The sequence below is a fragment of the Salmo salar genome, chromosome 01 (assembly GCF_965601325.2).
Source record: "Salmo salar chromosome 01, fSalSal1, whole genome shotgun sequence".
In the NCBI taxonomy this organism is placed as follows: Eukaryota; Metazoa; Chordata; class Actinopteri; order Salmoniformes; family Salmonidae; genus Salmo; species Salmo salar.
Window position 1 is genome coordinate 168320559 of NC_138291.1, and position 22298 is coordinate 168342856.

The window sequence follows — 22298 nt, forward strand, 5'->3', positions numbered from 1 at the left end:
AATTCTTCAGTGAATAGTCAACAAAAAGTGGTCCATGGTTTGGAAATAGACAGAGGTCCAGATAAGCATCATTATGTATTTTATAGATGTCATATTTTGGGACTATTGAACAAAAATGTTGGACATATTTTTAAGGTCATGAAGTGTCAGTCATGATATTTGGATGAAACCAGCTCAAATTACTGTATGATAAGTATGAAAAATTACTGTTGCTTTTACATTGACAAAGTTTGATCATAGTTTCTTGTTCCCTCCCCCATGTCAAAAACTTGGATTCAGGAGGCAGGATTATTAAGGGGACAAGGTGATGTCATCCTAACTCTCTGTTCCATACACCAATGGTAACATGATATTCTTACCTAATTTAAATAAGTACTGCCTTGAAACCAACATCCGAGAAGGTGTGTTTGCAGAGGGCCGTGGTTTATAGACTGCTTGGTTGTTTAGCAACAAAACCAATGCATGCACAACTATGGGTCTAAACAGACAGGATTGGCTTACATTATTGACAACATGTAAGCTATATTTAATCTCAAATGTTTATTTAAAACATACATTTGCATATTGACCACTTGTGTCCAATACGTCGTTACACTTGTTGGTTAGCTAGCTAGAAATGTTTGCCCTATTGACATGAAATCAATCAAAACACCTCAAAACAAGACATGGTATCAAGAACAACCTGAAACGAGCCACTTACGATACCCCACACGGCACTTTCTTCCCTTACAAAAAAAGTTTGCAGTTTTGAAACTGCAATAAGAGTGCAGTAACTGCAGTTGCCTGGTATTTTGGATGCAGAATAACTGCAGTGTACTGCAGTTGAACTTTAGGTAGTTACACTGCAAAAGTACTGCAGTAAAAAAAAAAAAGTGTTAATTCGGACGTAGTATTTTTTTGTGTACTGCAGGTATACTCTGACTTCAATCTTTTTTCTTAAGGGTTATTCTTCCAAGCAATTTGGCAATCCAGAATCATAACAACCTGTTGACTTCTGCCCCATGGAAGCACGCACATCGTTTTCGTGACGACGTCCGCTAACCCATCTATAGAGGGCTTCAGTGTTGCCATGTTTGCGTTTTTTCTTGCAAATTGGGCTACTTTGAAAACGATGTCATGGGTGAAAATGTATTGGTCGCGGGAGGCAGGTTTTTGGGCTACTTTCGAAAATGTACCACTGCCGCCATGGCATTTTTCTTTTAAAAATATATATATATATTTCACTGTGACCTGCTGCTGACTATCAGGCAATGACCAGGCTGTTACTGAGTGAGCAAGAGAGAGCTCATTGGCTCCTGAGTTTTTCAGCAAAAAATGGAATTATAGTTGGATAAATGTAGATAAACTTTTTTTTTTAATCGCAATGACTTATACAGGAAACTATCCTCTACAGTAAAACCTTCAAATACAAATTCCATACTTAAAACCTTGATTTTTGGACAAAATTACCTGAATGGATTCTTACTATCACGAAAAAAAACTTAGAACAAACCAGAACCTGGAAATACCATCCAACAGAAAAACAGAGTGTTTAATGTTCAGTCTGAACTTACTTCTGAAGCCAAAAAGTAAAAGCCAAATTTCCAGGTAATTTTGTTTTATATTAAGCTTAGCAAGTAAGGCTACCAAGCTGCTAGGACAGAACAGACCTGGCTGCAACTTCAATTAGCACTGAAGTGTGAAATGAGATGTGTGAACTCTTGAGCCTAACAATGTGAAACTCTGCTGCCAATCTCCCACACCCAAATGCAGATGCTTTTAAAGCCCCCTGTGTCATGGTGTATCCCTGTGCAGATGTCATCACAGTACAGTACCCCTTGGATATTAAAAATAACACTGCATGGAATAAGTACAAAAAGAAGCTCAAGGACAATCGTGAGAAACTATTTGTGGACTGCTACAAAGAGGGGAACATAAGCAACTTAATTTCCCACACAGACCATCCCCTGGCATGGCACAGTGCTATAAGAGCACACTACCCCTATGTCAAGAGTGGGTACTGGCCCAGGGTGGAAACTCAGAATACTAGACATTGAGGAAATGTAAACAACCTCTGTCAACGTGAACAAGTCTGGGACAGTAATGGTGCAGGGCATCCTCTAGCAGTGCCAGCAGGACTTTTACAGGATCAGAGGGAGAGCACAGCAGGAAAAGCTCTCTCTCTGTGACGACTCCCCCATCCTGAGTCAGTCTGATCATACCTCTTCAAAGCTGAGAGCTGGCTGCAATCCAGACTGAGGTGAGAGAACTTGAGGAGAGAGAGGAACACATGGCACAGATAACAGCAGTGAAGGTGGAGGAAGAGGAACACATGGGACAGATAACAGCACTGAAGGAGGAGGAAGAGGAACACATGGGACAGATAACAGCAGTGAAGGTGGAGGAAGAGGAACACATGGGACAGATAACAGCAGTGAAGGTGGAGGAAGAGGAACACATGGGACAGATAACAGCAGTGAAGGTGGAGGAAGAGGAACACATGGGACAGATAACAGCAGTGAAGGTGGAGGAAGAGGAACACATGGGACAGATAACAGCAGTGAAGGTGGAGGAAGAGGAACACATGGGACAGATAACAGCAGTGAAGGTGGAGGAAGAGGAACACATGGGACAGATAACAGCAGTGAAGGTGGAGGAAGAGGAACACATGGGACAGATAACAGCAGTGAAGGAGGAGGAAGAGGAACACATGGGACAGATAACAGCAGTGAAGGTGGAGGAAGAGGAACACATGGGACAGATAACAGCAGTGAAGGTGGAGGAAGAGGAACACATGGGACAGATAACAGCAGTGAAGGTGGAGGAAGAGGAACACATGGGACAGATAACAGCAGTGAAGGTGGAGGAAGAGGAACACATGGGACAGATAACAGCAGTGAAGGAGGGGGTGAGAAGCTGAGGTGTGACAGAGAGCAGGACACTCCCCCAGAGAAGCCAGCAGAGCAGCCAGCCTCAGACCCGGACCAGAACGTCAACACCACAATGGGACAGACAACAGAGGACCCACCAACCCAACAGACCCCACCCCCTCCTAACTGCCCCCCTGTCAGCTCCCCTGATAGCACCTCCTGACAACCCCCACACATCCACTGAGGACACACAAAAGCCAGAAATTGTGCTCCTCATTGATTCAAATAGCAAATACATTCAAGAGAATAAACTTTTTCCCAAACACAAAGTGGCTAAACCCTGGTGCCTAAACACTAGGCATGCCTTGGAGATGTCAGAGGACAGACTAGGGTCCCCCAGCCACATTTATAATTCACAAAGGCACAAACGACCTGAGGGCCCAGCAGGAAAGGGTGGCCACAGCACTCAAGGGAGTGATTTAAAAAAGCTTCTTCCACTTTCCCCAACACACAAGTGGTTATCTCCACCATGCTACCACGAAAAGACATTCACCTTGCCAATACACAGTGGGTGAACGCAAGCATTTCTCCCTGGACTGTGCCTCAAAACCTAAAGTCTACCTGGCCCACCATTCCATCCTGGACTTGAACCCAGGACCCTGAAGGACATCACCCTCAACCGCAACACCCGGAACCTCACACAGGAGCAACAGACACCCCGCCCAGACCAGCGAGACCCCCTCCCGAAGGACCTGCACTGAGAGAACCCACACCAAGAGGACCTACACCCAGACCACAGCTTCACCAGCCACACCCCAACCAGCTGAGACCACCCCAAACAAACCCTGGCCACACCCTACATAGGCCCCCCAGATCAGACCTATGCCCCTTCTGCCACCCCATGCCCCCCACCCTGCAGCAATGACCTCAACATGACAGCCACACATATGCCCAGGCCATGAGCAGAGCAACAGGCCCAACCCCCACTAATGCACCCCCCCCACCCCCATCCTACGACCTAAGAGGTATGTATCAGATACTTAACATGCTCTGCTCACATCTACTGTAATGGTCCGGGCCTAAACCACACGAAAACAACACTAGGCACAATGGAACACAAAGCTTTTACTATCTCATCCTGGAATATACAAGGTCTGAGGTCATCTGCCTTTGGCCTAAAGAACAGGAACCCATACTTCATCAAAGAAATTGGAAATACAGACATTGTCATCCTACAAGAAACATGGTATAGAGGAGACGGACCCATTGGTTGCCCTCTAGGTTACAGAACGCTGGTAGTCCCATCCACCAAACTACCAGGTGTAAAACAGGGAAGAGACTCAGGGGCAGTGGTGGAAAAAGTACCCAATTTGTTATACTTGAGTAAAAGTAAAGATACCATAATAGAAAATGACTCAAGTAAAAGTGAAAGTCACCTAGTAAAATACTTGAGTAAAAGTCAAAGTATTTGGTTTTAAATATACAGTTGAAGTCAGAAGTTTACATACACTTCGGTTGGAGTCATTAAAATTGTTTTTCAACCACTCCACAAATGTCTTGTTAACAAACTATAGTTTTGGCAAGTCGGTTAGGACATCTACTTTGTGCATGACACAAGTAATTTTTCCAACAATTGTTTACAGACAGATTATTTCACATAATTCACTATCACAATTCCATTGGGTCAGAAGTTTACATACACTAAGTTGACTGTGCCTTTAAACAGCTTGGAAAATTCCAGAAAATGATGTCATGGGTTTAGAAGCTTCTGATAGGCTAACTGACATCATTTGAGTCAATTGGAGGTGTACCTGTGGATATATTTCAAGGCCTACCTTCAAACTCAGTTCCTCTTTGCTTGACATCATCGGAAAATCAAAATAAATCAGCCAAGACCTCCAAATTGTAGACCTCCACAAGTCTGGTTCATCCTTGGGAGCAATTTCCAAACGCCTGAAGGTACCACGTTCATCTGTACAAACAGTGTACGCAAGTATAAACACCATGGGACCACGCAGCCGTCATACCACTCAGGAAGGAGACACGTTCTGTCTCCTAGAGATGAACGTGCATTGGTGCGAAAAGTGCAAATCAATCCCAGAACAACAGCAAAGGACCTTGTGAAGATGCTGGAGGAAACAGGTACAAAAGTATCTATATCCACAGTAAAACGAGTCCTTTATCGACATAACATACATTTTACATTTTAGTCATTTAGCAGACGCTCTTATCCAGAGCGACTTACAAATTGGTGCATTCACCTTATAATATCCAGTGGAACAACCACTTTACAATAGTGCATCTAAATCTTTTAAGGGGGGGGTTAGAAGGATTACTTTATCCTATCCCAGGTATTCCTTGAAGAGGTGGGGTTTCAGGTGTCTCCGGAAGGTGGTGATTGAGTCCGCTGTCCTGGCGTCGTGAGGGAGCTTGTTCCACCATTGGGGTGCCAGAGCAGCGAACAGTTTTGACTGGGCTGAGCGGGAACTGTGCTTCCTCAGAGGTAGGGAGGCGAGCAGGCCAGAGGTGGATGAACGGAGTGCCCTTGTTTGGGTGTAGGGCCTGATCAGAGCCTGAAGGTACGGAGGTGCCGTTCCCCTCACAGCTCCGTAGGCAAGCACCATGGTCTTGTAGCGGATGCGAGCTTCGACTGGAAGCCAGTGGAGAGAGCGGAGGAGCGGGGTGACGTGAGAGAACGTGAGATAACCTGAAAGGCCGCTCAGCAAGGAAGAAGCCACTGCTCCAAAACCACCATAAAAAATGCCTGACTACGGTTTGCAACTGCACATCTGTGTTGTTGTATGTGTCGAACTGCTTCGCTTTATCTTGACCAGGTCGCAGTTGTAAATGAGAACTTGTTCTCAACTAGCCTACCTGGTTAAATAAAGGTAAAAAAAAAAAAAAATGGGCACAAAGATTGTACTTTTTGGAGAAATGTCTTCTGGTCTGATGAAACAAAAATAGAACTGTTTGGCCATAATGACCATTGTTATGTTTGGAGGAAAAAGGGGGAGGCTTGCAAGCCGAAGAACACCATCCCAACCGTGAAGCACGGGGGTGGCAGCATCAGGTTGTGGGGGTGCTTTGCTGCAGGAGGGACTGGGGCACTTCACAAAATAGATGGCATCATGAGGAAGGACAATTATGTGGATATATTGAAGCAACATCTCAAGACATCAGTCAGGAAGTTAAAGCTTGGTCGCAAATGGGTCTTCCAAATAGACAATGACCCCAAGCATACTTCCAAAGTTGTGGCAAAATGGCTTAAGGACAACAAAGTCAAGGTATTGGAGTGGCCATCACCAAGCCCTGACCTCAATCCCATAGAAAATTTGTGGGCAGAACTGAAAAAGCGTGTGCGAGCTCAGAGGCCTACAAACCTGACTCAGTTACACCAGCTCTGTCAGGAGGAATGGGCAAAAATTCACCCAACTTATTGTGGGAAACTTGTGTAAGTCTACCTGAAACGATTGACCCAAGTTAAACAATATAAAGGCAATGCTACCAAATACTAATTGAGTGTATGTGAACTTCTGACCCACTGGGAATGTGATGAAATAAATCATTCTTTCTACTATTATTCTGACATTTCACATTCTTAAAATAAAGTGGTGATCCTAAGTGACCTAAAACAGGGAATTTTTTACTAGGATTAAATGTCAGGAATTGTGAAAAACTGAGTTTAAATGTATTTGGATAAGGTTTATGTTAACTTCGGACTTCAACTGTACTTTAAGTATCAAAAGTATATGTAATAGTTATATACACTTGGGGCTCCCGAGTGGCGCAGCGATCTCACGCACTGCATCTCAGTGCTAGAGGTGTCACTACTGTCACGGCTCCTCCTCTGCAGTGCAGGGGCAGTTCCTCCTGCAGGCAGAGGAGGGTCGTTAGTGATTGGAGCTGGTGTGATTGGAGCCACCTGGGCTCAGGGTATTTAACAAACTGCTCCACTAACCTCTCTCTCGCTTGGCTTGCTCTCTCTCTCCCTGCTCCTCCAGGTATGATCCTGTTTTGTTTGTCCTTTGTTGGTTGATTTAGTTTCCACTCAGTCATGTTTACACACACATATTCATGAATCCATGCACCCTACATACACCCTACATTATGACATTTCCACACCTCATTCCTTTTTATTTGTTTAGAATTAATAGTTTTGTTGTATAATAAAACACTTTTTGAATTGGCCTATACCGGTTGTTGATGTCCTCTCATTTTTGCCACAGGCTATGTGCCGGCCTGTGACACTACAGACCCTGGTTCGATCCTAGGCTGTATCACAACCGGGCGTGATCGGGAGTACCATCGGGCGGTGCACAATTGCCCCAGCGTCGTCCGTGTTAGGAGAGGGTTTGACCGGGGTAGGCCATCCTTGTAAAATAAGAATTTGTTCTTAACTGACTTGCCTAGTTAAATTACAAAGTAAAAGTATTTATAATTTCACATTCCTTATGTTAAGCAAACCAGACGACACAACAACAAAAAAATCCGATATCCAGGGGTAAAATCCAACTCTCAGACATAATTTACAAACAATGCACTTGTATTTAGTGAGTCCTCCAGATCAGACCCTGTAGAGATGACCAGGGATGTTCTCTTGATAAGTGTGTGAATTTGACAATTTTTCTATCCTGCTAAGCTTTCGAAATGTAACAAGTACTTTTGGATGTCAGGGGAAATGGAGTAAAAAGTACATTATTTTCTTTAGAGTAAAAATAAAAGTAGTCAAATATGAAAAGTAGTTTTTTGGGGTAACTACTTTACTGAAGTATTTTAGACACCACTGCTCAGGGGGGTATGCTCATGTGGTATGCTAATTTGGTATAGAACAGACCTAACCTGGTATTACATTTTTCAAAACAGTAACATTTTACATCTGGCTAGAAATGAATAAGGAAATGATCTCAACTGAGAATTTCCTCATTTGTGCTACCTATATCCCACCAATATAGTCCCCATACTTTAACGATAACTGCTTCTCCATCCTAGAGGGGGCGATCAACCATTTCCAGGCCCAGGGACATGTACTAGTCTGTGGCGACCTAAATGCCAGAACTGGAAAAGAACCTGACACACTCAGCACACAGAGGGACAAACACCAACCTGGAGGTGACAGTATTCCCTACCAAATATGCCCCCCTAGACATAACTATGACAAAACAACCAATGGGTCACAACTCCTGCAGCTCTGTCACACGCTGGGTCTGTACATAGTCAATGGAAAGCTTAAAGGAGACTCCTATGGTAGTTACACCTACAGCTCATCACTTGGCAGCCGTACTGTAGATTACTTTATCACAGACCTCAACCCAGAGTCTCTCAGAGCATTCTGTCAGCCCACTAACACCCCTATCAGATCACAGCAAAATCACAGTCTGCCTGAGCAGAGCTATGCTCAATCATGAGGCATCAAAGCCAAAGGAACTGCACAATATATAGAAATGCTATAGACAGGAGTGTAGAAATCTACCAAAAAACTATTAGGCAACAACAAATTCAATCCCTTTCAGACAACTTCCTGGACAAAACATTTCACTGTAATAGTGAAGATGTAAACTTGGCAGTAGAAAGCCTTAATGGTATATTTGACCTATCAAATCTAAAAATTTCAAGCAGATAACCTAAGACAATTAACAACAATGGTTTGATGAAGAATGCAAAAACCTAAGAAAGAAATTGAGAAACCTATCCAACCAAAAACATAGAGACCCAGAAAATCTGAGCCTATGCCTTCACTATGGTGAATCACTAAAACAATACAGAAATACACTACGGAAAAAGAAGGAACAGCATGTCAGAAATCAGCTCAATGTAATTGAAGAATCCATTGAATCTAACCACTTCTGGGAAAATTGGAACACCAAACAAACAACAACACAGAGTTATCTATCCAAAATGGAGATGTGGATAAACCACTTTTCCAATCATTTTGGCTCTATAACAAAGCACAAACAGCAAAAACATACATGATCAATTACAAAACTTAGAATCAGCTATTGAAGACTATCAGAACTGACAGGATCCTCCAATTACATTGAATGAACTACAGGACAAAATACAAACCCTCCAAACCAAAAAGGCCTGTGCTGTTGATGGTATCCTATATGAAATGATAAAATATACAGACCACAAATTCCAATTGGCTATACTTAAACTCTTTAACATCATCCTCAGCTCTGGCATCTTCCCCAATATTTGGAACCAAGGACTGATCACCCCAATCCACAAAAGTGGAGACAGATTTGACCCCAATAACTTCCGTGGAATGTGCGTCAACAGCAACCTTGGGAAAATTCTACATTTCTACATTTCCAATTCTACATTTCCTCAGTGAAAACAAAGTACTGAGCAAATGTCAAATTGGCTTTTTTCAAAATTACCATACGACAGACCATGTATTCACCCTGCACACCCTAATGACAAACAAACAAACCAAAACAAATGCAAAGTCATCTCATGCTTTGTTGACTTCAAAAAAGCTTTTGACTCAATGTGGCATGAGGGTTTGCTATACAAATTGATGGAAAGTGGTGTTGGGGAAAAAGCATACAACATTCTAGAATCCATGTACACAAACAAGTGTGTGGTTAAAACAGGCAGAAACCACACATTTATTTCTACAGGGCCGTGAGGTGAGACAGGGATGCAGCTTAAGCCCCTCCCTCTTCAACATATATATCAATGAAATAGCGTTGGCTAATTAGGTAGGCTATTTAGATTGGTCATTATGGAGACACCCTGTTTCCATAAAACATATTAAAGCACTAGAACTGATAAAACGGGGACAAAACATTGGAAAACGACTTTAGGCGTTTCTCTCAGAGGTGGTTTAAAGTAAACTTCATTCTAATGTAGACTTTTCTTAACAGTATCTAGTGAAGGGTTTTACTCATGCACAGTTCTAGGGTCTGGAGCACTGCGTGAGTGGAAATTTGAAATGGAAGTTACTCCCTCGTGTGCTTGTGTTATGGTCAAAAGTCCACAATGAAAATTACATTGAAAGTGGAGAATGATAGGTTACATTTGCATATATTGGCCCATCAAGTAGGCTATTAATTTATATGCCATTGCAGGCTACTGTAACCTACCATTTGATACAATACATATATATTGAAATGATGATATCACTGGAGTCATTGCAAATCAATTTGTGCCACTTATGTAGCCTACCTGGAGATGGCAAACTGATTAAATAAATAGCCTATAACGCAGTTTGTTGTTGTAGCCTTGTTATTTTGCTATTATTAATGGCCGTGTTTAGTTAATTAAATTGGAAGCTGTCAATTGTGATCTTGGTCACAGCTCTATCGCAAATGTATCATTCTCCACATGTAATGTCAATTTCATTGTGGACTTTTCCCTGAAATTAGATGTTGGCCTTTCAGGGGCTATATGCTACCTGCATCTAGCTCAGCAAACCATGGCAAAATGTAATTGCAATTATAAACACAGATTTTAGTCAGTAGCCTATGCCTATTGAAATAAGTCAATCTCACAAATAGGCCATTTATAACGGTTTGTAGTCTTAACATCTGGCACATAATAATGGCACAATTGCCAAAATATAGTCAAACATTAGTTTGTTTAAGTTCATCCAAGTGCTTCTTGCAGAGATTTCAAGATCCTGTCTAACTTTCATCACTCAAACTCTCCTGTCGGATTTATCGATAGTTATGCACATGCGCAAACAGGATTGATTTATAATTATTAACTGGGTGGTTTGAGCCCTGAATGCTGATTGGTTGAAAGCCATGGTATATCAGAGGTGTACCACGGGAATGACAACTTACTTTTTACTATTCTAATTATGTTGGTAAACAGTTTATAATAGCAATAAGGATCCTCACGGGGTTCTGGTATATGGCCAATATACCACGGCTAAGGGCTGTTCTTTGTGGTATATGGCCTGTGGTATATGTCCTATGTCCTAAGAACAGCCCTTAGCCATTGTACACTGCTCTAAAAAATAAAGGGAACACTTAAACAACACAATGTAACTCCAAGTCAATCACACTTCTATGAAATCAAACTGTCCACTTAGGAAGCAACACTGATTGACAATAAATTTCACATGCTGTTGTGCAAATGGAATAGACAACAGGTGTAAATTATAGGCAATTAGCAAGACACCCCCAATAAAGGAGTGGTTCTGCAGGTGGTGACCACAAACCACTTCTCAGTTCCTATGCTTCCTGGCTGATGTTTTGGTCACTTGAATGCTGGCTGTGCTTTCACTCTAGTGGTAGCATGAGACGGAGTCTACAACCCAGACAAGTGGCTCAGGTAGTGCAGCTCATCCAGGATGGCACATCAATGCGAGCTGTGGCAAGAAGGTTTGCTGTGTCTGTCAGCGTAGTGTCCAGAGCATGGAGGCGCTACCAGGAGACAGGCCAGTACATCAGGAGACGTGGAGGAGGCCGTAGGAGGGCAACAACCCAGCAGCAGGACCGCTACCTCCGCCTTTGTGCAAGGAGGAGCAGGAGGAGCACTGCCAGAGCCCTGCAAAATGACCTCCAGCAGGCCACAAATGTGCATGTGTCTGCTCAAACGGTCAGAAACAGACTCCATGAGGGTGGTATGAGTGCCCGACGTCCACAGGTGGGGGTTGTGCTTACAGCCCAACACCGTGCAGGACGTTTGGCATTTGCCAGAGAACACCAAGATTGGCAAATTCGCCACTGGCGCCCTGTGCTCTTCACAGATGAAAGCAGGTTCACACTGAGCACATGTGACAGACGTGACAGAGTTTGGAGACGCCGTGGAGAACGTTCTACTGCCTGCAACATCCTCCAGCATGACCGGTTTGGCGGCGGGTCAGTCATGGTGTGGGGTGGCATTTCTTTGGGGGGCCGCACAGCCCTCCATGTGCTCGCCAGAGGTAGCCTGACTGCCATTAGGTACCGAGATGAGATCCTCAGACCCCTTGTGAGACCATATGCTGGTGCGGTTGGCCCTGGGTTCCTCCTAATACAAGACAATGCTAGACCTCATGTGGCTGGAGTGTGTCAGCAGTTCCTGCAAGAGGAAGGCATTGATGCTATGGACTGGCCCGCCCGTTCCCCAGACCTGAATCCAATTGAGCACATCTGGGACATCATGTCTCGCTCCATCCACCAACGTTGCACCACAGACTGTCCAGGAGTTGGCGGATGCTTTAGTCCAGGTCTGGGAGGAGATCCCTCAGGAGACCATCCGCCACCTCATCAGGAGCATGCCCAGGCGTTGTAGGGAAGTAATACAGGCACGTGGAGGCCACACACACTACTGAGCCTCATTTTGACTTGTTTTAAGGACATTACATCAAAGTTGGATCAGCCTGTAGTGTGGTTTTCCACTTTAATTTTGAGTGTGACTCCAAATCCAGACCTCCATGAGTTGATAAATTGGATTTCCATTGATTATTTTTGTGTGATTTTGTTGTCAGCACATTTAACTATGTAAAGAAAAAAGTAGTTAAGAAGATTATTTCATTCATTCAGATCTAGGATGTGTTATTTTAGTGTTCCCTTTATTTTTTTGAGCAGTGTATATTGGCCATATACCACACCTCGGGCCTTGTTGCCTAATCATAGCAGTCAAAACAAGTTAGACTGACATCCATTGATGGAAAATTATCTTTAGTGTTTAATAAGGGCAGTTTGTCTTTTCTCTTGCAACATATCCTTAAAATCGCAAGAATTATTATTTAGATGGAAAAACCTAATTTTGCTTCTTAGCCTACGTTGTTAAAAATGATGTCGATATTCCTTCTTATTTCGCTCGAAAACGTTATGGGAAAAGGGTTTATTGGATAAATGTTGCAACTCCACTCCTGCTGCGAAAAGGCCTTGAGTGGGTTTTCAAAAGTCATCGGGCTAGAAATTTTCGTTGGACCTGGCAACCCTGGAGAGCTTTCAGTTGACGTAGAACGCCTCCTGGCGGCCATGTTGGAAGACCACTGCATTAATTATTCTGAAAACAGCCGAGGGGCTACCCCAAACTGAATGATAAAAGTGACTAGAACTAGTGGATTCATCACCACGGTCATTTTCTGTGGAGTATATGGCTCCTCAAACAAGGCCGGAAAAGATGTTTACAGATTCCCCGCAATCATGAAACACCATTGGCAATACCAATGAGATAAGACTCAAGAACTCAGAAAAGCGAAGAAACCTTTTTGCCCGTCAAGACCTCAACCCAGACTGCTTTCAATACAGGGTTTGCTACGATCATTTCATCATTGGAAGGTCAAGTCTTATCGATTTTGAGTTTAGTTTCACTGGTATGCTAACCAGGCGTTAACAACACTAAGTGAGTTAGCTCGATAGCTTGTAGTCTAGCTTTTAGCATGTATCGCGTGGGTTTCAAGTTTTGGGAATCCATTTTTTTTTCTCACCATAAATGCCCCTTATAACAAAGCATTACATGCCTCTATCATCGCATTTGCGGGCAAATGTGAACCTACTATTCTTAATGTGATGAGTAGATTTGATAGTGATAATTTAGGCTGTTAATAAACGCGTAGCGGCATAGGTTTATATCCTATATCAGAGACGTTTCTTTCCTTTGCACGGGAAAAATGTGGCCTTTGATAACATTAAATGCAATTCTACTACACTTTATATCACTGGAGATATTAACATAATCTTTTTTAATACGATGGTAGTCTAGGCCTACTCTACTGACAGCAGATCAATTAGAACGACCTTGTCTTGAAAACAACCATGTAATCTAGGCCGAAAAGGGGTCTTTGCTTAAAGGGATCCAGCTTTTCTCAAATTTACATAAAAAGTTTTATTTTGTTTTTTAGCTAACCTTAACTTTTTTCACAGCCTTAACCTAATTCTTCTAACCTGCTGCTTAAATTCTCAGTATCGGCTATGAAATGTAAAATATTACGTTCATTTTACAAAAGCTGGTTCCCTTCTTGCCATGACCATGAAAAGGGTAGACACAAATTGTACAATATGACGTCCATATATTCTGAAGGAAATTATTGTTCAAAAAATGATAATCCAATGATAATTTTATAACTTTATTCATAAAATGAGGGAAAATGTATGGACATTACCGCATAGGACAAAGGCCTCAAAAAGGCTGGAGCAACCAATGGTAATAGTTGTTCCAGCCCAACAATATATTTAATCTTTATGACACTAAAACACCTGAATGAATTAAACACAACCAAACACTTAAGAGCCGCGATGGTATAGGTGACCTGAAGATTTGATATTCTAACGTCAGGTGTGCTTCTCATTTGTTGATGTACTGTAGGTTCACCAGCTGACCTATATCAAGACACCCATGTTGACTGGATTCCCCCTGTGAAGGTGGGTAATGCTGCAGCAGCATCAGTTTCTACTACTTCTTCATCTTTTTCCAGACATGAAAGAAGACATCCCTCAGTTATATGACATGGTTGTCATATGCTGTGCTTTGGACAATTATTCTGTTGTCAATTGAGTAGAGCACCTTGTCATGACAAAAGTGCCCCCTTACACTGTATGAATATAATGTAATTTGGAACGTTTAAAAGACTTGTTGATATTGTAAACATACTGTACTTCAAGCTATATTGTTGTCTAAGTGAAAAGACAAGTATTCTGTCATCTTTGCTTTGCCTAGCCCCATTGAATAAAAAGTATTTCTTATGGCCCAACTATTGCAATGTTCCTTGCTTTTCAGAAACGTGGCTCTCAGACAATATGCCCCCCACGGCTATCTAACTCGATGGATTCTTCATTCACCGGGCAGACAGGATAGTGGAGTCGGGGTGAGGCTGCCTTTCTGGTTGCGGTGATTATAATTCGGCGTCACTAAATCAAAAAGATATATAAATCACATGCGCCGAATACAACAGGTATAGATAGACCTTACAGTGAAATGCTTACTTACAAGCCCTTAACCAACAATGCAGTTAAGAAAAATAAGTGTTAAAGTATTTACTGAAATAAACTGAAGAAAGTAATGAAGGGAAAAAAAGGTGCAAAAATAAAATAACAGTAGCGAGGCTAAATACAGGGGGTACAGGTTATTCGAGGGATTGAGGTCATATGTACATGTAGGTAGAGGTACAGTGACTATGTATGGATAATAAACAGAGTAGTAGAAAAAGTTTGGCATGAGCTCTCAAATCCTGAAAAGGTTCTACAACTGTACCTTCGAGAGCATATCGACTGGCTGCATCACTGCTTGGTATAGCAATAGCATCGCCCTCGATCGTATGGCGCTACAGAGGGTTGTGCGCACAGCCCAGTACATCACTGAGGCCAAGCTCCCTGCCATCCTGGACCTCCATATCAGGTCAAAGATCCCAACCATCCAAGCCATAGATTTTCTCTGCTTGAACAGCTTTTATCCCCAAGCAATACGACTGAAAAATAGCTAACAAACTTGCACGGACCAAGTTTACCTTGCATCTTTATTGACCTTCTATTTCAGTATTTTGCACTGTCTATGCACACTCACAGGGCCCTACACACTGTCACTCCAAAGCAAACACTCACTCCATTTTCTCACTCACACATAATATGCACATACATTTATACCAACTCTACACCCACAAGCTGCTGCTACTCTGTTTATCTTATATCCAGTTGCCTAGTCACCTTACCCCACACATATCTACCTCCCATCACCCCAGTATCCCTGCACATGTAAATATGGTATTGGAACTGACTTTTTAAATATTTTCTGTATATAGTATGTTTGTTTACTTTATTGTGTATTTCATATTTCTTGTGTGCTTTTTTTCTAGTAATACATTTGATTATTGCATTGTTGGGTTTTGAGTTCGCATTAAAGGCATTTTACTGTGCATGTGACATTAACTTGAAACGTGTCATTCTTTTACAATTTAAACACATTTAGCGTAGACAATGTAGTTATTGTGGTAGTCTTAAACCACCTCGATTGCAAGGGTTGGATATGAACTAAACAATCTTGTGTCAGCACAAGGCATGTAGAAAATCTAGTATAATGATCAGCCTCATACATTGCCTACTGGTATAGTTTTTAAATTGATAACATATAGCTGAACAATACAAACATTGTGTGGGTTAAGCTATTATCTAATTCAGATGCACAATGTCGAGGGTACAGTTATTCTAGCCCCGGACAAACAGACCTGATTCAACTTGTCAACGAATCATCAGGCCCTCAATGAGTTGAATCAGGTGTGCTGTTGAGGGTACTCAAGGACTGGAGTTGGGAACCACTGCTGTAGGCCTATGGCTGCATTGGCATTGCATGCCATTATCAGCTGCATAATGGGTCAACTTTTTTAAATTATTTAACCTTTATTTAACTAGGCAAGTCAGTTAAGAACAAATTCTTATTTACAATGACGGCCTTGGGTTAACTGCCTTGTTCAGGGGCAGAACGACAGAGTTTTACCTTGTCAGCTCGGGGATTCGATCAAGCAACCTTTCGGTTACTGGCCCAGCGCTCTAACCGCTACCTGCCGCCCCCCACATGGCTGATCTCCTGAAAAAATTGTGACAATCAAATAAATCTAATTGGAGAGCTTATGACTGACAAAATGGTAATGATCATTTGAGAAACAAACACAAACATTCCCTTCCCTTTTTTATTGCAGGATTGTGATCTGTAATTAATCAACATCAACACTAGTTAATATTGAATAATGGTTAAGTTAACAATTAAAACATGTTTAAACACTTCACTTCAAAGAATCAACACTGTTTCATATCATTTCAAAGTGTACAAGTAAGCTAACTCAAATGTAAAGTTTTAGTAACAAGTAGGCTATTTACCACAAAAGCATAATTTCAGGTAAACAAAAATAATTCAATACCGGAGGTGGCCATCCTCGCTCCACTGATCCCTTATCTACTGGGTGAGAAGACTTCCGGTCCAGCCCAACAATAGCACACTTGAGTCTAAACTATTTAGGTTTGATACCTTGAATTAGGTGTGTTATTTCTGGGCTGAAACATAAGTGTGTACTCCCAGTATGGTTGGCCTGCTCCAGTTGTAAAAGGTTTATACATTGCGTGACTTTTAAACTGTATTTTTGTTTACAAACTTTGCCAACATAGGTAGACATATAATCTATGGTATACAAGGATGTACCCTTATTCTCTTGGGACATTGATTGAAACTGCCTGCAGATGAAGAGGTCCCATGGCTCTCTGAGGACAGAAGAATCACAAAGAAACAGGCTGCATTTCACAAAAATTAGACAGCCCTAATTATGTTGCTACATCTCTGTCCTCAGTTTTTCTTCTCGCTAGGGACTAGAACTGGAGAATATTTGCATAATGTCCTCCCACAAAGGTACCTGCTCTATCCAGAGTAGCCTGCTCTCCCTTCTCTGACATCTAGAACTGCTAGCGAATCCTTTCACCGTCTTCCATGATCGTTAGCAGGCTACCTACCTAGCTACAAATGCATTTAGTTACAACAATAAAAACATCAAGATAGCTAACTAGGTAATATGAAGTTAGCAAGCTGGTGATATTTAATTAACTTAGCTAGCTATACAATATGTAAGCACAGGAGGTTGGTGGCACCTTAATTGGGGAGAACGGGCTCGTGGTAATGGCTGGAGCGGAATCCGTGGAATGGTATCAAATACAAACGCATGGTTTCCAGATGTTTGATATTCTATTTGCTTCATTCCAGCCATCATTATGAGCCGTCCTCCCCTCAGCAACTTCCACTGATGTAAAGGCAGTGAACGTTACCTTAGCAGCTCATTTGAGTTAGTCTGCACATTACATTTCTGTAGCAAGCTAGCTAATAATACATGTTTTATCATATATGTTCTTACTTACATTTACATTTACATTTAAGTCATTTAGCAGACGCTCTTATCCAGAGCGACTTACAAAATGGTGCATTCACCTTATGATATCCAGTGGAATAACCACTTTACAATAGTGCATCTAAATCTTTTAAGGGGGGGTTAGAAGGATTACTTTATCCTATCCTAGGTATTCCTTAAAGAGGTGGGGTTTCAGGTGTCTCCGGAAGGTGGTGATTGACTCCGCTGTCCTGGCGTCGTGAGGGAGCTTGTTCCACCATTGGGGTGCCAGAGCAGCGAACAGTTTTGACTGGGCTGAGCGGGAACTGTGCTTCCTCAGAGGTAGCGGGGCCAGCAGGCCAGTGGTGGATGAACGCAGTGCCCTTGTTTGGGTGTAGGGCCTGATCAGAGCCTGAAGGTATGGAGGTGCCGTTCCCTTCACAGCTCCGTAGGCAATCACCATGGTCTTGTAGCGGATGCGAGCTTCAACTGGAAGCCAGTGGAGAGAGCGGAGGAGCGGGGTGACGTGAGAGAACTTGGGAAGGTTGAACACCAGACGGGCTGCGGCGTTCTGGATGAGTTGTAGGGGTTTAATGGCACAGGCAGGGAGCCCAGCCAACAGCGAGTTGCAGTAATCCAGACGGGAGATGACAAGTGCCTGGATTAGGACCTGCGCCGCTTCCTGTGTGAGGCAGGGTCGTACTCTGCGAATGTTGTAGAGCATGAACCTACAGGATCGGGTCACCGCCTTGATGTTAGTGGAGAACGACAGGGTGTTGTCCAGGATCACGCCAAGGTTCTTAGCACTCTGGGAGGAGGACACAAGGGAGTTGTCAACCGTGATGGCGAGATCATGGAAGGGGCAGTCCTTCCCCGGGAGGAAGAGCAGCTCCGCCTTGCCGAGGTTCAGCTTGAGCTGGTGATCCGTCATCCACACTGATATGTCTGACAGACATGCAGAGATGCGATTCGCCGCCTGGTTATCAGAAGGGGGAAAGGAGAAGATTAATTGTGTGTCGTCTGCATAGCAATGATAGGAGAGACCATGTGAGGATATGACAGAGCCAAGTGACTTGGTGTATAGCGAGAATAGGAGAGGGCCTAGAACAGAGCCCTGGGGGACACCAGTGGTGAGAGCGCATGGTGCGGAGACAGATTCTCGCCACGCCACCTGGTAGGAGCGACCTGTCAGGTAGGATGCAATCCAAGCGTGGGCCGCGCCGGAGATGCCCAACTCGGAGAGGGTGGAGAGGAGGATCTGATGGTTCACAGTATCAAAGGCAGCAGATAGGTCTAGAAGGATGAGAGCAGAGGAGAGAGAGTTAGCTTTAGCAGTGCGGAGAGCCTCCGTGACACAGAGAAGAGCAGTCTCAGTTGAATGCCCAGTCTTGAAACCTGACTGATTAGGATCAAGAAGGTCATTCTGAGAGAGATAGCAGGAGAGCTGGCCAAGGACGGCACGTTCAAGAGTTTTGGAGAGAAAAGAAAGAAGGGATACTGGTCTGTAGTTGTTGACATCGGAGGGATCGAGTGTAGGTTTTTTCAGAAGGGGTGCAACTCTCGCTCTCTTGAAGACGGAAGGGACGTAGCCAGCGGTCAAGGATGAGTTGATGAGCGAGGTGAGGAAGGGGAGAAGGTCTCCGGAAATGGTCTGGAGAAGAGAGGAGGGGATAGGGTCAAGTGGGCAGGTTGTTGGGCGGCCGGCCGTCACAAGACGCAAGATTTCATCTGGAGAGAGAGGGGAGAAAGAGGTCAAAGCACAGGGTAGGGCAGTGTGAGCAGGACCAGCGGTGTCGTTTGACTTAGCAAACGAGGATCGGATATCGTCAACCTTCTTTTCAAAATGGTTGACGAAGTCATCCGCAGAGAGGGAGGAGGGGGAGGAGGATTCAGGAGGGAGGAGAAGGTAGCAAAGAGCTTCCTAGGGTTAGAGGCAGATGCTTGGAATTTAGAGTGGTAGAAAGTGGCTTTAGCAGCAGAGACAGAAGAGGAGAATGTAGAGAGGAGTGAGTGAAAGGATGCCAGGTCCGCAGGGAGGCGAGTTTTCCTCCATTTCCGCTCGGCTGCCCGGAGCCTTGTTCTGTGAGCTCGTAGTGAGTCGTCGAGCCACGGAGCAGGAGGGGAGGACCGAGCCGGCCTGGAGGATAGGGGACAGAGAAAATCAAAGGATGCAGAAAGGGAGGAGAGGAGGGTTGAGGAGGCAGAATCAGGAGATAGGTTGGAGAAGGTTTGAGCAGAGGGAAGAGATGATAGGATGGAAGAGGAGAGAGTAGCGGGAGAGAGAGAGCGAAGGTTGGGACGGCGCAATACCATCCGAGTAGGGGCAGAGTGAGAAGTGTTGGATGAGAGCAAGAGGGAAAAGGATACAAGGTAGTGGTCGGAGATTTGGAGGGGAGTTGCAATGAGATTAGTGGAAGAACAGCATCTAGTAAAGATGAGGTCAAGCGTATTGCCTGCCTTGTGAGTAGGGGGGGAAGGTGAGAGGGTGAGGTCAAAAGAGGAGAGGAGTGGAAAGAAGGTACTTGAATAGGTTCTCCCACTGCCTCACTTTTCTGGGGCCATAGGAAAAAAATACAAATAATGGGCAATCTTCCTGAAGTTTCCGGTGGCAGCCAGCCATGTGGACGATTGACGGTCAAACACTTAAACCTCATAGAAGAAGAAGTGTGTCTTTTAACGGCGGTTGGCATCCAATTTGTTGTATTACCACCACCTACTAGACTGGAGTACAACTCCCTTATACTTTACTTGAAAAATAAAAATGTATAAATAAATACCCTACCATCTAACAGTATACTCACTAATGTCAAAATTATATACAATTAAATTAACACCCCCCTACTCCACTAATTAAATGTATGTATTCCTACCTCATGCCATCACCCTAAAAGGATGGAACATCACCACTTAACACATCCTGTAACTCTTCTGTTGTCAAGTCTCGCACACCCAAATACCTCACCACAACCTAAATTTTCCAATCCATCCCTGCAGTACAATTAATAACCATTGATATAAATGCTAAAAATCCAATCGTACTGAAACTTATTTCACTTTTTGTCCTATCCCTCTGTACTGGTATAGCTCTACTACTCTCACCACTCCTCCCCCTTAACCCAACTTCCTATACTTTCTTCACTGCCTCAGCATGACAACTTCTGCTCTACTCTAACCCTAGAAACCTCAATCTGCCTCTCTTGCATGGGACATTTCTGATCCCCAGCTCCATGGGCACCCCTACAATTAACACATTCCACTACTTTCCCAAATACTAAACATTCCTTTGTCTCATGCCCTTCTGCACATTTCTCACACCTTGAACCCTCCCTCCTGCACACTTCTGCCACATGCCCATAAGCTTGACACCTGTAACATCTTAATGTATTCGGCACATACGCTCGTACAGGATAACACATATTCTAACTTCACTTTGTCAGGCACAGACTCAATTTCAAAACTCAAAAGAACAGACAATGACTCTTCTGTTTCCCCACTCTCGCCACCCTGTCTGCGTCGCATCAAACGACGAGCATCACATACACCGGGAATCTTTGCCCTCAGCTGGTCAACGTTTATATCTACTGCTTCCCCAGTTCTCACTCCTTTCATTGGTGCCCTTTTCTTGAGAACGAAACATTCACTTTGCTTGCCCCCATTCGTTTTACTTCGAGCGCATTCTTCCTCTGCCCAAAATAAACACAAACAATTATCACTAGACCCCCTCTAGTTACCCTCACCGATTCCACATGACCCAACTCTTTTTTCACCCACCGTGAAACCACAAATGGATCAGACAAAAGGCAAGAGTCCACTTTTTCCATAAACTTCACTCCTACTGTCAGACTCTTCTTCATCCTGATCCTCCGTACATACCTCGGTCTCCGATAACTTTACCGCACCTACCACCTCCGATACTTCGCCCTTATTCACTTCCATTTCTCCTCCTGTCTTCAGCTCCCGCTGCTTACACTTTCTACCATTCTTCTTTGACAAATCATCTACATTTTTCCCACAATTTTTATCCGACTCAAGCTCACCCTCTTCTCCCTCTCTCTTTCCCTCCATTCCTTCTCCGTTTTCCAAGTACACGTCTCATTATCATAATACTGCCGCTCCATCCCTGACACCAATCTTTTACTTGCTTTCTCTAGAGACTCTATTTTCCCCTTCCGGAGTTCTGCTCATGTCCACAATAACGTGCATTAAACAACGCAGCTGGGCTTTCCGACCTTCCAATACAATTCACACCAGTCCGCTCTGTCGACAATCGTTCGGAAAAACTCTCTCTTAAAAGACACACCTTTTAATTTAATTTTTATATTTTTAGTCTTTTTTTAATTTATTTTTTATTAACAACAAATAAATACAGGAAGTACATGTGGGAACACACGTATATATAAATAATATACAAAGGACAATTGGGCTAGGGGGTAAAATATCACATTACACAAGGACCTTAAATGACATACATACACTTATAATTCTCAACAGCTTTTTTGTTAGTAGAGTATTTAATTGTCTTAAAATATAGTTAAATTTCTTTTTGTAAGGTAAGAAAATGTGGTGTTTTGTTTGTAAATGTACATTTGTGAATATGAAATTTGGCCAAAAGAATAATGAAATTAATTACATAAAATTGTTTCAGCTTATTTTTATTGAAGGTAAAGAATCCATGCAGTACATCTCTCCACAATAGTGTAAAA

At 43.2% G+C, this 22298-nt stretch overlaps 1 long non-coding RNA gene across 4 annotated transcripts; it reads left to right on the forward strand.

Moving 5' to 3' along the window:
- The first annotated feature begins 65 nt into the window (after positions 1-65).
- LOC106569816 (uncharacterized) lies at positions 66-14487 on the forward strand. 4 transcript variants are annotated; one of them, XR_014378868.1, is made up of 2 exons: positions 66-7210; positions 14103-14487. It is a non-coding gene; the product is annotated as an uncharacterized LOC106569816 (long non-coding RNA). The 4 variants fall into 4 exon arrangements; XR_014378871.1 differs by lacking the exon at positions 66-7210 and adding an exon at positions 12732-13139; XR_001320561.3 differs by lacking the exon at positions 66-7210 and adding an exon at positions 12732-13075.
- The last annotated feature ends 7811 nt before the right edge of the window (positions 14488-22298 follow it).